The sequence below is a fragment of the Odontomachus brunneus genome, unplaced genomic scaffold, assembly GCF_010583005.1.
Source record: "Odontomachus brunneus isolate Ranch 3 - 2012 unplaced genomic scaffold, Obru_v1 Obru_scaffold_091, whole genome shotgun sequence".
In the NCBI taxonomy this organism is placed as follows: Eukaryota; Metazoa; Arthropoda; class Insecta; order Hymenoptera; family Formicidae; genus Odontomachus; species Odontomachus brunneus.
In genome coordinates this window covers 1371451-1387389 of record NW_022639541.1, presented here as the reverse complement: position 1 = coordinate 1387389, position 15939 = coordinate 1371451, and the positions used below count along the sequence as shown (strand labels likewise).

The 15939-nt window shown below is 44.6% G+C and overlaps 1 protein-coding gene and 1 long non-coding RNA gene across 2 annotated transcripts in view; one reads left to right on the top strand and one right to left on the bottom strand.

Annotated features, from left to right (window-relative positions):
- Positions 1 to 10791, bottom strand: part of LOC116848223 — a 63582-nt gene extending 52791 nt beyond the window's left edge. The window contains exon 1 of the long non-coding RNA XR_004378933.1: positions 10686 to 10791. This is a non-coding gene — a long non-coding RNA (uncharacterized LOC116848223). The remainder of the gene's footprint in view (positions 1 to 10685) is intronic.
- Positions 1 to 15939, top strand: part of LOC116848221 (discoidin domain-containing receptor 2-like) — a 254478-nt gene that overhangs the window by 13803 nt on the left and 224736 nt on the right. The window lies entirely within an intron of this gene.

The window sequence follows — 15939 nt, the reverse complement described above, 5'->3', positions numbered from 1 at the left end:
GGTTTGGGGGGGGGGGGAGGGGGGAACGGACGCACGCAAGGAAAGGTGCCTTTATCAGGCACCATTAGCGCGCCGCAGACAGACAGGACGAGACGAGACGAGGAAGCGGGTGCGCGCCGGATGCGCGCGATATATTTCTCACTTGGCACCTGCCGAGGCGTTTGCGAAAGTGCCCCCTGCGAGCTGCCACGCGAAAGCGGAAGAGAGGCGTACACGGAGGTGCAAACCTTCCAAAACGAAGGAGAAGATGGAGGGGAGGGGGGAGAGAAGGATAACAGAGTCCGGTACACAGACAGGCCTTTCCGCGGAGCCCGCGTGGAAGCGCAGGACGACGACAGCGCGATTGGCACGTTTGACGCGATACAGTCCGACAGATATTTATGAGCGTATGTGTGCATGTGGGTGAGCGGCTGGGTAAGTATGTATGCATTGCGTTCGCGCGCGTATGTGTGTGTGTATGCGTGAACTCGCGGTGAACCCGAGGGCAAACAGGAAGCGGTCCCCTTGTAGGACCGGTCTACCGTTGGCCCGCTATCTGTCGACGGCAGCGCGGCGCAAACATTTGTTCAGGACGGGGGAGGAAAAGCGATGGTAGCGGAGGAGGAGGAAGCGGCGGAGGCGCGAGTGGCGATGCGATATCGGTAATAAGATAACGACTGTCCGGTGGACTGCGACTGCGACGGTCTCTTCTCCCGCTCTTGGTTGTTCAGTTCCTGTAACGCTCGCTCCTCTGCCCCTTTGTCCTCCACCATGTCCTCTACCTCCTGAGCCTCCCCCGGCCAAGCTGTACTCTTTGTGCTCGGTCTCTTCCCCCCTGAAACAAGCCGGACTTCCGCAGGACAACCGCGTTTGCTCGCCCGTTCGCTCGAACTTCCTACATCGAAGGATCTCGGAGTTCCGCCCGGGGCGCGGCGACCTGACCGACGACGACGTATTTCTATATCGACGGAATTTTTACCGAGCAGTCGCCATTAAGGTCACCGGAGCGGAGAGCTCCTTAAGATGACAGCTACTGTCGATAGCTTCATGAAAGAGTCACGAAAAAATCACGAGAAATCTTACTTATTGAGACTACGAGTGCGATCCACTAGACACTGCAAATGTTTCGAAGCGTCATAGGGACCAATTTTGACATTTCACTAAGCGCTTCGAAGCATTTGCAGCGTCTAGTGGATCGCACCCTATATCTGTAATCGCGACTCAACTGAGAAACTCTTATCAAACTCTGAGCTGAAATCTCTGAGTATCTTACTTGAAAGAAATTTCCAGTGACTACTGATATGGACCTAAGCCTAACTTGAGCACACTCTTAAAATTCCTGTTCACGGGACAAAGCAAAGACTAAGTTCAGCAACCTCAGTCCTGTTAATATTGACCTACAAACCAAAAACACACACGGAGTGATTCCCGCATATCTCGACTCAGCGACTCGCGACTATCGATTAAACTTCATTCGATTGCAATCATTTCATTGCGATCGATATGTTGCGATATCGGGACCGTAACGGCGGCTCCGCGCGTCAGTCGTTCGATCACGATCCGCCGAGCGAGTGCTCGCGCGTTATCCGGATGAATCGCGAGCACGTCGTCGTCGTGGTACACGCGAGCAGCTCCTTTTTCCGATCCGAACGAGTCCGTAAACGTCGATGACGACGATTACGACGGACTCTTTCGCCGCACATTCCGCCGCACGGAATCCTCCAGCCTGTGAAAGCGAGATCTCCGAAAACGCCTCGGCATATATCGCGCCCTTACGAGTCTCATAATGGCGCCCGTTACCCCAAAAGAAGATCCCAGTCTTTGCGCCGATAACCCAAACGCCGAGAGAATACCGAGCGTATTCTCCGCTCGATCTCCATTCGTCCTCTACGTAATACCGACGGACAAAGGGAAGAAAAGGAGCCCACGTTTACGCGCACCCTTATCACGCACATTCTGCGGAGAAAATTTCTTGGGATCTAATTGGGATCCAGCCCGATCCCCCTAAATAATTATGTATTCTGAATTGAAGTGTAATATTTCAAGCATACGATTCCAAGTAGCGAAATCTAAAGCTTTCCTAATATTTGTCCCATAGTTTTCATCTTAGTCATCAGTATTTTATTTATTCTAGCTAGAGAAAACTCATGTTTGGACCAAGAATGAGATTTCCAATTGGTATCACAAAGGGATAACCAATTTTAGGACAAAGAGTGCGGTCAAGTTTAGCCTCATTTTTGCAGCATTCGAAATATTATTAAATTATAAAATATTATTATTATAAAAATTATTTTTTTATAAAATTATAGCTATTCATGAGTAAGTTAAAGATATATAAGTGTTACGCCTCATCATTTGAAAAAAAATAGATACGTATTCTGTCAAAATGAAAGATGTCGTTAGAACTCTTACAGAAAATGTATAGCAAATGTTGCAAGAAATGGGATGAAAGTCTTTATCAATAAAACAATATGGATTATAAATGTTAATACTATTTATCAATTTAGGATAACTTTTACCAAGTTCCAACTTACAACTTGCATAAATTTCGTGTAAGAGTCCTAATGACATCATTTATTTCGACAGAATACGAATTTTTTTAACCATTTTCTAGTATTCTTTTTAGTGGTAAAACGCATCACTTTGATATTTATGTATCTTTAATCTATTCACGAATAGCTACAATTTTATCAAAAAATAATTTAAGATTTCAAATGCCACAAAATGGGGTTACCAACTTAAGAATTTAGCCCTTTTTGAGTATTTTAATCGGAACCTATGCTGAGAGAAATCTTGGGAAGTTCGGATGCGGGAAAAAAACGTGTTGCCCGATTCAGCGATAACCAAAAGCAATAGCGCTATTCCGAGCCTCTCACGACGCGAACCCGCAGGGGTGGCGTCGCTGATGCTGTTGGCTCGGACTCGACGAGTGCGCGCCTGTGTTCTTTCACGCGTGCTGAATAACACGAGGCGAAGCGAAGCGAAGTGAAGCGAGACACGGTCGAGGAAGAGCCGAGCGCCTCACGATACCGATGATGGGCGAAGGTCGGCGCAGGGATGGTGGTGTCGGCGACGCCGAGCAACCCCATTCCGTAGGGTAAGCCGAGCATGTGGCAATAAACAATTTGTTACGTGGGGAGGGTCGAGGCGGCTGCAACAGCATACGCTCTTTGCGCTCGCGTCCTCTCTTCGTCGTTCCCCGCGTCTTCGTGCCTTCCCGCGCCCTCGCGCACTCTCTCGCGACGCGATCTAACCACCCCTTCGCTCGCTTTCTCTCTCGTTCTCGCTTCCTCTCGCTTTCTCTCTCCTCCTACGTGTGTATCACTCTCACTATCACTCCCTCTCACTGTTTCTCTCTTCCCGTCCGTTCTCCCCCGTTTCTCAGCCCACCGGGGACCGCCTAGAGGGTGAGGCAGCCCCCGGCTCGTTCACGCACGGCGTTACTCTGCCGCCGCCACCATCGTCGTTGCGGAGCGGACGACGTAACAATCGATAGCGGCGCGTCACATTGTTTTCTACAGCTACCTCCGTCCGCATACGCACACACACGGCAATCGGTAAGCTCTCGATTATCGTTGTGGTCACCGCAACGACAATCGCCACCCTTGCATCTACCCTTCAGTCTTACGATTTTAATTAATTAAACCATCAGTATTTCCAGACTTGGAACGGAAAAGAGGATTTCGGTCAAAAGAGGCAGTTGAATAGAGTATGTCAACCTGAGCACGAGGACCCCTGGTGACATTTTGTTTGCAAAACGCCAAGGGTACCCATGCTCAGGTTGATACGCTCTACCTTAACATGGTTTTGCATGTCTTGCGTTGGACACCTTCCCACATTTTTGTCAACTCGATTAGCTTTCCATCAACTGCTCGTCCAATTCGTCCAATTCGTCCAATTAGTCGAGCTTTATGTGCGAATTAATGAGACGCGATCGGCGGTCCACGAGTTAAGGGGGAAACGTGTGCCCGCGCGAATTCTTCATCCCTCCCTAGTCTCTCTTTTCAATTTCGACTACAATTTTTAATTCTATAACGGTTTTATCGCAAAGCGGAAACGGAAAATCGCGCTGGGCGGACGCATACACAGAGGGAGGATGGGAGTTGAACGTTAATCCCGAAATCCCGAAAGTCCAACGGGAATTTTCACGTTTACCCTGTTCCCCGAATAATTCCGCGTGTTTCAAAACGTCGCCAGACGCGCGTATCTGCGCGCGCGGTCGCGACGTTTTAAATAAATCTCGTTTCAAAGCGCTCTTTCATTTAATTACGCGTGTACAGCGAACTACGCGCGGCGGCGCGCCCGAGAGAGCGCGACGCGCCGCGCGCGCAGTGCAATATAAAGCGCGCGGTATCGCGGAATTAACGAGAATCGAAGTCGCAGCAGACGCCGGGAGGGAGGCAGAGGGAAGAAACGGCTACGAGTAACCGCAGGCTACGCGGGAAAACACGGAGGGCCGAGAGAGAAAGAGAGGGAGCGTTGGAAAAGGCTGAAAGCTCTCTTTCCTCTCTCGCGCACGCAGCCGGCCGTCCCACACATTATACGCACGCAGACGATAACGGCGCGGGTGGATGGTTGGGTGGATGGTTGGTTGGTTGGTTGGTTGGCAAGCGGGGCCGACAGAGAGGGGGAGGAAAGAGGAAGAGGCGCAAAATAAAATGAGATCGCATTATATGCACTCGTGAAAAGAAGCCGGAGGGGCTCGCTCCCTTCCTTCCTCCCTCTCTCCCTCTCTTCCTTTATTTCCTTCTTTCTCGGTCGCTTGCACGTGGATTGTACACCGTCGCCGATGCTGCGCCCCGGCAAAAGTGTTTTATAACGTGTGCATAACGCGCGCGCGTCTCTCGCAGTACACAGAGGAGCGTTTCTACCCCTTTGAGGAAGACGCGCAGACGAAGCAGAGGGTCGGTGTATGTATGTGTGTGTGTGTGTGTCTATGCACGCGCGCCGATGTGCTTTTTATGCGCGAAAAACAAACGCGGATTCCGTTTTTGATGCGCACCGGCGCAGAAGTATTTTATAATGCCGGGGAGAGAGAAGATAGAACGTCGCGCGCGTACCGCAAAGCGCGATTCACCGTATCGCGAGGCAGCCGCTTCCTAGCCGCTTTGTGCGAGGTGGAGTCGAATTCTCGCTCATGCGACTCGTTGATCGCCGGTCGCGCTGCGAGACTCGCGAAATCGGAAACGCGCGCGAAATTCACCGAGTTCTCCTCGTGAAAACGCCGTCCGCGCTGACGATCGAGCGTCCTGAGGCTGCGCGACCACGTCACCGAGTGTTTCTTCACGGGCGATTTTAACGCGCGCGCGATAGAGGGTGCATTATGCAACGCCGGAGAATTGCGTCCCTGTTTCGGAAAGTTGCATCCGCGTGCCTTTCGCGCCAGTATTTTTCATCAAAGCCCGAAGAAAAGTCGTCGACGACACATGCACCAGCAATTGCGCGCGTCCGTTGTTACTCTCTCGCGGAAATATTTTTTTCCATATGAATATTTTAACAATTTTTACCATTCACTTTGGCAATATAAATATTTATGTGAATATTTTTTCGAACACATCTGTTTGTTTATTTTGCTTTTGTGTTTCTTTATTTTGCCTATCGCTTTTTATCTCCTCACGCTACTTCATTTCTCCTTGTTCATGTATAAATATATCAACTGTTTCCATCATTTATTTTTACCGCTTAAATCTTTCTGATACATGCATTTTTCTGATACATACATATTTTCGCGGGAATATTTATTTGTTTGTTTCGCCCTTGTATTTATTTATTTAGGCCATCACTACTTATTTTCTTTTCCACGCCCCTTTTTGTTTCTTTTTATTTTCGTATAAATATTTTAGCCATTTTATTACTTATTTTTACGGTCTAAGTTTTCTTTATACGCATATTTTACGAAAATATCTATTTTCTTTGTCTGTTTTTTTTTGTTTTTAGCTAATCGCGCTTCTTATATCTTGACCTCCTGCGTTTTATATTTTCTTATTGTAAAATTAAAGGGTTTCGTTCCTATTAATGAATTGTCATTAAAAAAATATCTAGACGCGAAGTCCGCGGAAAGCTCGTGCCGCAATTGGGCGATTCTTTTTCCCGACCGTTGGGCTGCCTCCTCGCGATTACGAAAAGTCCTTACAAATAATCGTCGCTCGGGAAGGAAGCAAGACGCGATCTGTTTCACGCGGAGAAAATCCCGCTGGAAAGCGCTCGTCGCGCGTTTGCGTGCCGAATCCGGGGCTCCATTTGAAAAATGTCACCGCGCGCGCGAGACATTTCGCGATACAATTTCGTTGGCGCGTTCTCGTATATTAAATTCTTCCGCCGAATACGTGAGAATTTGCGAATTTTCAAATTGGAAGACTAATATTTCGGGAAAATATCTGGTGAGCCACTGATCTTCTCAAAGAAAGAAAAAAGAGAAAAGAGAGATCATCGCCTGCGCGTTCTGCATCTCTCAATGCACCTTGCAAAACCATCCCCTCCTCTCTTTCTATCCCCTCTCTCTTTTTCTCTTTCTGTGTGTGTACACGCAGCGCGAGAACCCGTTTTCGCCGGCTCCGTCACCAATCCACGCGCGTTTCCGCTAAAACCTTCGTTTCTACCTCGTTTCCACAAACTCCGGGCGCGTTGGTGACTGACGCGTCTGTCGGCTCGCGGCGATGGAAACCGACGACAAGCGTGCGGGCGGGCGCGCAGTGGCGGCGGCGGCAGCGGTAACCAAACTCCATTAATCAAGCGGCATTCGTCGCGCTTAATGAAAAGGCCAAATATCGCCCCGGCGTGAATGAAAGATAGCCGCACGCGGAAACGATTCAAACTGCCGACGTGAACTGCCAAAGCGACCGGGCGACGTGCAAATTTCGCCGCGCGACCGCCACGGCTGCTCATGTCGGATTTGGCGCGGCGATACAAATGTCCGGCAACAGCCCCAACACAGCGCTATCATTAGCGGAACAAAAAGAAGGTGGGAAACTCTGAACTTTCTACTCCTGCGGCGAAGGAAGCGACACGACTGACGCGTTGTTTTTCAAAATTATATATTCAGAACTCGAGTCAAAATAGGATCAAAATTTTGATCCTATTTTTAGCCTTACACTGAGAAAAAAATATCTAAACAAATATTAAATTAAATTAATTAATTATAGAAAAATAAGAAATAAGTTCTTAAGTAAGTCTTTCTTTCTTAACTTTAACGTGGAAGACACGAAAGTAAGCAATAACGTCGAAAGTAGGACAACAGTCTATAACAATGTTAAATTTCTCATCGATCCTTCAAGTTTGATAGAACAAGATTAATATAGAAGTCAAGTTTTTCGACTCACACAAAGTCTCTTCGTGCTAAATAACCCATTATAGCACCGAATGTAAGACAGTATAGCGTGTAATAACGTTATATGTAACGTTATATATAAGCGAGATTCACCGTCGGTCTTTCGAGCTCGTGGTGATTTGCACGGTTAACGTGGCGGCAAAATTGCATCCCCAAAAGCGTTCACTTTAATCTACGTTAAACATGTTCCTGTTTCAGCTTCTTTTTCGTATATTCGGCTCAGGTCGCCCAGCTGTTCGCTAGAACTTTGCTCTGCGATGGCCGAATTACCCGTGGCGGTTGTAAGAACACCGAGATCGCCCGTAAGATAATGCTTTAATGTATGATAATTAATAACGGACCGTATGCCGCGCACAGGTGAAAAATAAGAGACTCGGTTCCGACGACTTAAGTGAGTCGCGTCGCGCGGCTAGCCGCAGTTGCAGGCGACCTTATTGTTAAGGTCGCGAGACGAGGGTGAAATTTTCCACGGGGATGGCGGCGATGGCAGCAGCGATAGTCGTCGCGACGACCGCGCTCCACTTATCTTATAAGTTACACACCGCGCCACAGTAAAAACTTGGTCTCGCGGTACGTAATAATAGGCAAGAAAAGGCCCGGGCCCAGTATCTCGCGCTCGGGTTCTTCTATTAAAAAACTTGGCGCCAAAGTATTCTAATAAAATGCAGCTTGCACGTCGATGGTGCAGCGCGTAGAACGCGCGCCGGCCTTTTCCGGTATAGCCGGCGCAGTAATCGGGAAAACTTGCGAGATTGAAGCCGAATATCCACAATAAGCGGAAGCGCGCGGCCGATCGTTACCTCCGACGAAGGAACGCGCGCGTGAAGCGCGGGAGTTATCGCCGAAGGAATTTGTTCGCGCCCAGCGTGCGCGTCGTGGAAACGAATGCTCTGCCAGTGTAAACCACGTATCTCTAACTTGATTACGCGGTAAGTAATTCTTTTCATGGTGTTACGCGTTTTTCATTATATCCCGCATAGAAAATATTTTGACACCTAATTGAGATTTCCCACAATAATCATACACAGAAAAAAAGGTTTGGTTGAATTAACCAAATATCTCATCGAATATGAACGATCCAGAAATTCCCGATTGAAGTAACACGAATTCTGTTTAAGTCAATCAAAAATCTTGTTAAGTTGAATAGATTTTTCGGGTTACTTCAAACTGAATTTCTGAATCGTTTATGTTCGACCAGATATTTGGTTAATTCAACCAAACCTTTTTTTTCCGTGTAGGTTCCGGATGAGAAATATATACAAGTTCGAAGTGTAATGTTTTAAATGCAAATCTAAGTGAAAAACCCAGACGGATCCCATTTGGTTATCCCCAACGTTTTCCCAAAGATTTTTACATTTTAAACTAAAATTGAGCAAAATACAGAGTGCACACTGGAAATACTGGAACAATTTTCGAAACTCTCGTAGAAGCATAGTACGTTTTAAGATGAATATAAAAGTTATACCTATACCGTTTTGCGATATTTGCAATAATTATCGAGATATTAATTAAAGACGATTTATGAATGATCACGCGAGATATGGTAGATGAGCTGTAATGACGACATCTGTCATCATATGCTTGTACATTAATGCTGTAATTCTCAGCAGAATCGTAAGTCTCGTAACTTGTTCTCGTAAAATACGTAAAAACTTATGTGAGTACATTTACAATTCTATGCAATATTATACGTCATACAATTACTTGTAAATATCGATTTCATGTAATTTACGATATTTACAAGTGATCGTACGACAAATGGTATTGCATACAATTGTAAATCTACTCATAAATTCTTACGAATTTTACGAGAACAAATTGCGAGACTTGCGGTTCTGCTTAGAATTGCAGAATAAGTCAAATTGAACGAAAAAGTCTCTAAAGTCTCCTATCTTTTTCTCAATAACTTTGTTTAATTTTGTATATATGTAGATTTTTATTAATTAGAGAACATTGATATTATCGCGAGTGATCATCCGCCAATTTTCTTTAATTAATAATTAAGAACTTACAGATAAAAACATCACATGAAATATCCAGGTTTTGTTGAGACCTTACTTTAATAATATTTTTGCATAATAATTTCAAAAAGAATAAAAAGGATTGGTAATACATTGAGAAGAAAAAGTCTAATGTTCGTAACTATAATCGCGTAGAGAAATAATAACTACAAATTATGGCCCAGAAAATAATTTTTTGATTAAATCCTATTGTGCAATGTTCTTATATGCATGTATGTTACTATCACTATTTTATTATAAAAAACATGGTCGAGATCAGAAATAACTATAAATTCATTTAAATCGATCATTTTTTTCTCAGTGTAAAAGAAGAGAATTAATAGTAAAGAGAATAGAAATAGAGTAATGAGAATAAATAACTGGACAACTCTCGAGCGCCAAAACGTCTCAGTAATTTGAGAATTATGGGAAAAACTCAAATAATCCGCTATCTTGAGTGTCCTTGAATAGAATTGACCTCACTAGAGAACGCTCGACCGTTTCAAGTGTAATCGCGATCGTCTGGTGACAATTATTACGGCAGGAATAATGACGACGTGATCGGTGACAATAATTATCGACACGAGACAATTACGCGAACAGATAAACGCAACACGCGACATTGATCCTCATCGGCACGTGGATGGATCCGTGCGAAATGCCGAGGTGTTTGCGCTGAATTTACATCATTTCCGCGCGCGGCCACGGATTTATCATGATCGTTTCTAATCACACAAATATGATAAGCAGAAATGTATGACATCGACAATTCTACAGTGACATCGATCAATCCGCGAAATAAGAGGAAGATCGTGATACATTTTCTTTTTTTCTGTTAAAAGCCCGAATTACTTCGAAAAGAAAAGTACATTTGATATTTGTAACTGTAATTGCAAAAATGATTAACTACCAAACATGACGATGAAGTAATTATGCGGAGAAGATATTGCAGTTTCTTCTTTCATAAAAATTCTTTCAATTTTACACACATCTCTACACGCAGAAAAAGGATTAGCTTGTAAGAGCTAAAATAAAGCCGCGGCAAAAAGTATTCTCTGCTAGATAATTAAAATATTAAATTGCACTTTGCACCAGTGATAGAAACTTTGCTCCGCGAGCAGTATACATCAGTACGGGAGGGGATACGCACACATTCACACGACCGTGTCCATAAGCCTCACGGACACGGTCGCGTGAATATGTGCGTATCCCCTCCCGTACTGATGTATACTGCTCGCGGAACAGTTTCTATCACTGCTTTGCACCCGCGCGAAAAATGAAACTGACGTTTCGCATCGCAGATCCATTGGTTTTTAACAGAGATCAATAATCAATGCGCGCTTTAACGCCAACAAAAATCCAATATTTTTCCTACTCACATGATTACGCTGCGATCCTCATCTCACAGGAGGATGACCTCACGTGCGTCGGAAGCGCGATGATCTCCCCTTTCCGATGATCCTTGTTTCAAGTCGCTACGACGTCTGCAAGTGGAATTATCGACGACTGTATCGATCCGCGTTCTAGATCGTTTGGCGTTACAAGGCGACGCGGAGCGGCACGCGGGCCGACTTTCCCCACCGGTGAGTCACCTTGAACTGACGTCACGTAGCCTACGTGACGGCACGCGGCGAGCGCGGCCGCTACCCCCACTCCGCGGCTCAGATAGCGCTCCCCTTCCTCCCTCCCGCCACGCGCTCCCTCGTTGCGGCCTTGCGGTCGTTCACCTGCTTTAAACCGCGCGAAGCATAGCGCGCAAGCGCAACGTGCGACAGCAAGTGCCAGCGTCAAAGGAGTGCGTGAATTTCGAACTCAAATCTGACGAATTATCCGAGTCGAAATTTGGGCCCTATGTTAAGCCTTGAAATCGACAACGTGGTAAAAGCTAAGTTAGCAAAGTAGATTTTATTCTAAAAATATAATTTACTCCTATTTTGATAATGTCCGAAACTTCCCTTTTCAGTGTCTTTTTAGCGTCAAAGTAAATTGTACAAGTTTCAGAATATTAAAATAGGTGTTGAATAGAATAGTGAGGCTAAAAATAGGATTAAAATTTCGACTCAGGTAGATTAAATAAAATCAGAAGAGATTGATATATAAATTTCAGAATATCAAAATCGACGTCCAATACAATAGTAAAACTGAAGATAGGATAATAATAAGAGTTAAAATTTCAACTCAGGTAGATTAAATAAAATCAGAAGAGACTAATATAAATTTCAGAATATCAAAATCGATGTTCAATGCAATAGTAAGGCTAAAGATAGGATCATAATTTCAATTCATCATAGGAGCATATGAATTTCGAACTCAAATCTGACGAATTACCCGAGTCGAAATTTGGGCCTTATGTTAAATCTTGAAATTTACAACGCGATAAGAGCTAAGTAAGCAAAGTAGATTTTATTCTAACAATTTACTCCTACTTTAATAATGTCCGAAATTTCCCTTTTCAATATCTTTTTAGCGTCAAAGTAAGTTGTATAAACTTCAGAATATTAAAACAGATATTGAATGAAATAGTGAGGCTGAAGATAGGATTAAAATTTCGATTCAGGTAGATTAAATAAAATCAGAAGAGATTGATATAAATTTCAGAATATCAAAATTGGCATTCAATACAATAGTAAGGCTGAAGATAGGATAATAATTTCAATTCGAGTACTGCAATTAGAATATCGACATATCTCTCAACTAAAATTTTGTAGTGATTTTTGCTATAAATTTCTCTCCATGTCTAGTCAGAATTACCAAATGCTAATAGTGTGTTAGTAATAATAATTGTCTTCTATGCACATAATTCTGCTGCTTTTGTTTTCTTGGAGCAACAAGAAAATGTGGTTCTTATAAAAACTGATTGTTAGTTTGGTGCAGCAGGTTTGTTGAATAAAAATGAAAGATGAATTCCTACGAACAAAATGAACATCGTCTCAGTATTTTTTTCGATCTCGCGAGAACTCGCCGCATTTCTATTAACGCTTGGACGCTTTTCACGAGAATATCAGGGAAAAACGACGAATCTTTCGCACCAACCTGATATCATTTGTATCGAGATTAACGACTTTTTCTCTCAATGCAATATCCTCATGGCGAACGTGGAAAGAACAGAGAAAGAGAATTGTGTAACGCTTCCGGCCGATTCGCACCGCGTGTTACAACACATCGACGCGCTCCAATACGTTCCGCAGCGGCGACGGCGTGCTAATTACCCGATTAAATCGCCATTCAAATTTCCCTCGCCCGCTCTCTTAACTCGGCGTTCACTGGGCGCGTTGCCGCGTCGCGACGACACTCGGTACACGCGGTATCGAACGTCAATTAAAATTCGATGTCCACCCGCCGACGTGTTCGTGTAAAGCAAAAATAACGACAATGCGCGCTCTCTCTCTCTCCCTCCCTCCCTCTGGCATTTGAATTTCACCCGACGGCCATCTCTCTCTCTACCGACGTCGACGAGGACAGCGGTGGCGGCGCTTCGCCCCGACGTAGATCGCAAAATCGTCCTTCATATGCATAAACGAGCCTCGCCGCGTGCATATGCACGCGAAACCTGCTGATGACGCGTGTGCGGCCCTGACACGTGCGCGTCCTCGTCCTCGCCGACCTCGTTCCCGTCCTCCATCACTGACGTCGCCGTCGCCGTCGTTGGGAATCAATTAGCACGACATGCGCCGGAACCCTTTGGGATACGTGTAACACCTTCCATGCCTTCGTGCGAGCACGAACACTTTTCGGCATTTAACGTGGCGGCAGTAATGGCGGAAACGGCGGGGGCGACAGTGGCGGCATGCACGAGCGGGCACGTGTTCGCGTTTGTTCGCTCGCGCGATTTATTTCAACAGCGTCGCCGCGGGTCACGATAATGGGATAACAACATCGCTTCTCTCTCGTTCTCTCTCCCGCTCCCTCTGAAATTACACATGGCGAATCTCGGCGGCCGCGTGCTCGTGCCCGGCGTAACTTCCAGTCTTAATTACCGAGATAATGAGTCGAGAAAACAAGTCGAAGTGGCCACTTTTCGATAATGCCCTCATGGCGCGCGACCACAAATGCGCGGCCGCACTGCAACGCCCTCGAAGTCACGCGTTATTGCGATTATCGACTCGTATCTCGAAGCGTGTGATTACAATTGCCAATTGTTCATTGAAAAAGTATTTGCTGTAATACGAAGTTTTTCTGTAGAAAAATTGCATTTTCATAAATTTCCTCGCATTTTGGACAATTTTAAGTTTTATAGTCGAGTTTAGCAGCCCCAAAAGTATAAAGACAGACTGATTTCCCTTATGGGTAAATTTTGACTCTTTTTCAACATTGTTCTTTCTATGTGGATATGCATGTATATGTTCGTTTCGTTCGGCAGCTTATTATTCGTTCGTTTATTCGCGTTAACAACGATAGTTGATAAATAAATATAAATATATATATATAGATCATGCCGGCTAATCACGTTACATGGCTAATACGCCATCGATCAATAAACGGTTCGCGGCAGTTTCATCCATTCGCGATAATACAGGCAAACGCACTCGTTGCTTGATATCAGCAATATTCTAACTCCATTATCGCCGTACCACAAAACGCAATCGGAATCCCGATATATTCCAGCCGCGATTTAGAACAATCCCGACAGCTCTCGGCAAGCCCGCGAGTTGCAAAATGCCGCGCGATTTGTTTCATCCCCAGATAGACTTTCTCGATTATCGCGATACGAGACAATCGATGACGGCAACTCGACCACTTTTTTAATCACATTCGTGAAGCGAATATACTCTACTGAATTAATCGCAAAATTTATGCCACACAATAATATAGAATTTACAAAGCGAATATATATTTTGCTGAATCGTAGAATTGTTATCGTGTAATAATGTAAAATTTTTGCTAGATCGAAAAGATCTGCTAAATTTTACACCCAGATCTTCATAAATATATTCCATTTTATGCACAGTAAAAAACATTTTGTATTTATATTGATATCAAACTGTGTTTTTGTTTTTTTTAACGTATATGTGTGTTAATTTCACATGTGTCGTTGTGTTATATTAACTGCGTCGAGTTCATACTCGCCATTTTTATAAGCATTGAAATAACACAATTTGTATGCAGCGTGTATATTTTTGGTGAGATATTTTACACATGATATATACATACACGTTATGTTATTTGTTAATGTATTTCGTGTTGAATGCCCAAAAATTAGAGCTGATAAATTGGGACGTGTGAGATTCAACACAAAATTTTCTAACATAGATGAGCAATATAAATTTTGAGCAAATTCTAATTATTCCTTTTACATTTCTTTCACGTATTTCTATTCTACTATTTTATGTGATACATATGAGCGATGTATGAAATATTCGTAAGGAATACAAACTTTCACCAAATTAACTGGTAAAGTAGCTGCCAAAGAGTGCGATCAAGAGAGGCCCAGATTCATGGCCGAAAAGTTTTGAAACCATTTTAGGCTTAAAATAAAGTTTATGGTGCGTAAATTACAAATATATGCAAGTACCAAGATGATCAGGTTTCAGGTTCCGGAGATATGATCCATTGAAAATTCAACTTTTGCGAGATGGCGCTATGCTTTCGCGAGAGAAGAGTGCAGTTCCTTTCGAAATGGATCGATCTGTATTATCCATTAAGATAATGAATATCAGAGAGATACAAAAGTGTTTGACGCGTAATAACCACGGCTGCAGTTCAACGCGAAGAGCACTGACGCCATTTCGTGGAAGTGGAATCTTCAATCGGCCATATCTCTGGAACCTGAGATCCGAGTACTTTGGCACTTGTATATTTGTAATCTACACACCATAAACTTTATTTTAAACCCAAAGCAGCTTCAAAATTTTTAGGTATAGATCCGAACCAATGGACACTTGACTTTATCCGCATACCTTTCTCTTTTTCCCTCTTGTTCCAATACTATCACGAACGCGCGTTCTTCATGGGCACACATTTGTCAAAAGCGCGAGCTGTTTTCAAACTCGCCACTTCCGCGGATTTTTCCGGCGGAAAAAAACGCGGCTCCTCGTCTCTCCTCGTCCGGTTTTATACACATACACACACACACACACACACACACACACACGTGAGCGCTAATCAGTCGTCGCGCGGAGGTGAAATTGCGCTAGGCTACTTTTTCTTTTTTTCTCTCCTTCCTTCTCTCTCTCCCTTTTGTTTTATTACACTTCATCTTTCATTCTCTCCTGCCCCCCTCCCTTCAACCGTGGAATTTGACGAACGAGCGCGGGCGCGCGAGTGTCCGTCGGTGTCGCGAGTCGCCGCGATGCTTTCGGAAGTGCGCGCGTACACATAAACGGGCTTGTCCGTTCATTCGCACATTTCCAACAGCGGGCGAAATAGCCACGGGCCGGTAGGTACGGTACGTGCCCTCTCCCCCCTCCTCTCCGTCCATCGGCCATTCAGCTTCGGGTTTACGCGCGTATGCACGTGTAATCCCTGCGGGGTTTATAGGCCACCATCCGCGGCTTGCATGTACACACTGCGTTACATATCTCCGCGGTGATCACCCGACGGTGGGATTCCCGTTCTATGTTCGACGTCTCTCTCTTTCTCTCTCTCTCTCTCTCTCTCTCTCTCTCTCTCTCTCTCTCTCTCTCTCTCTCCCTC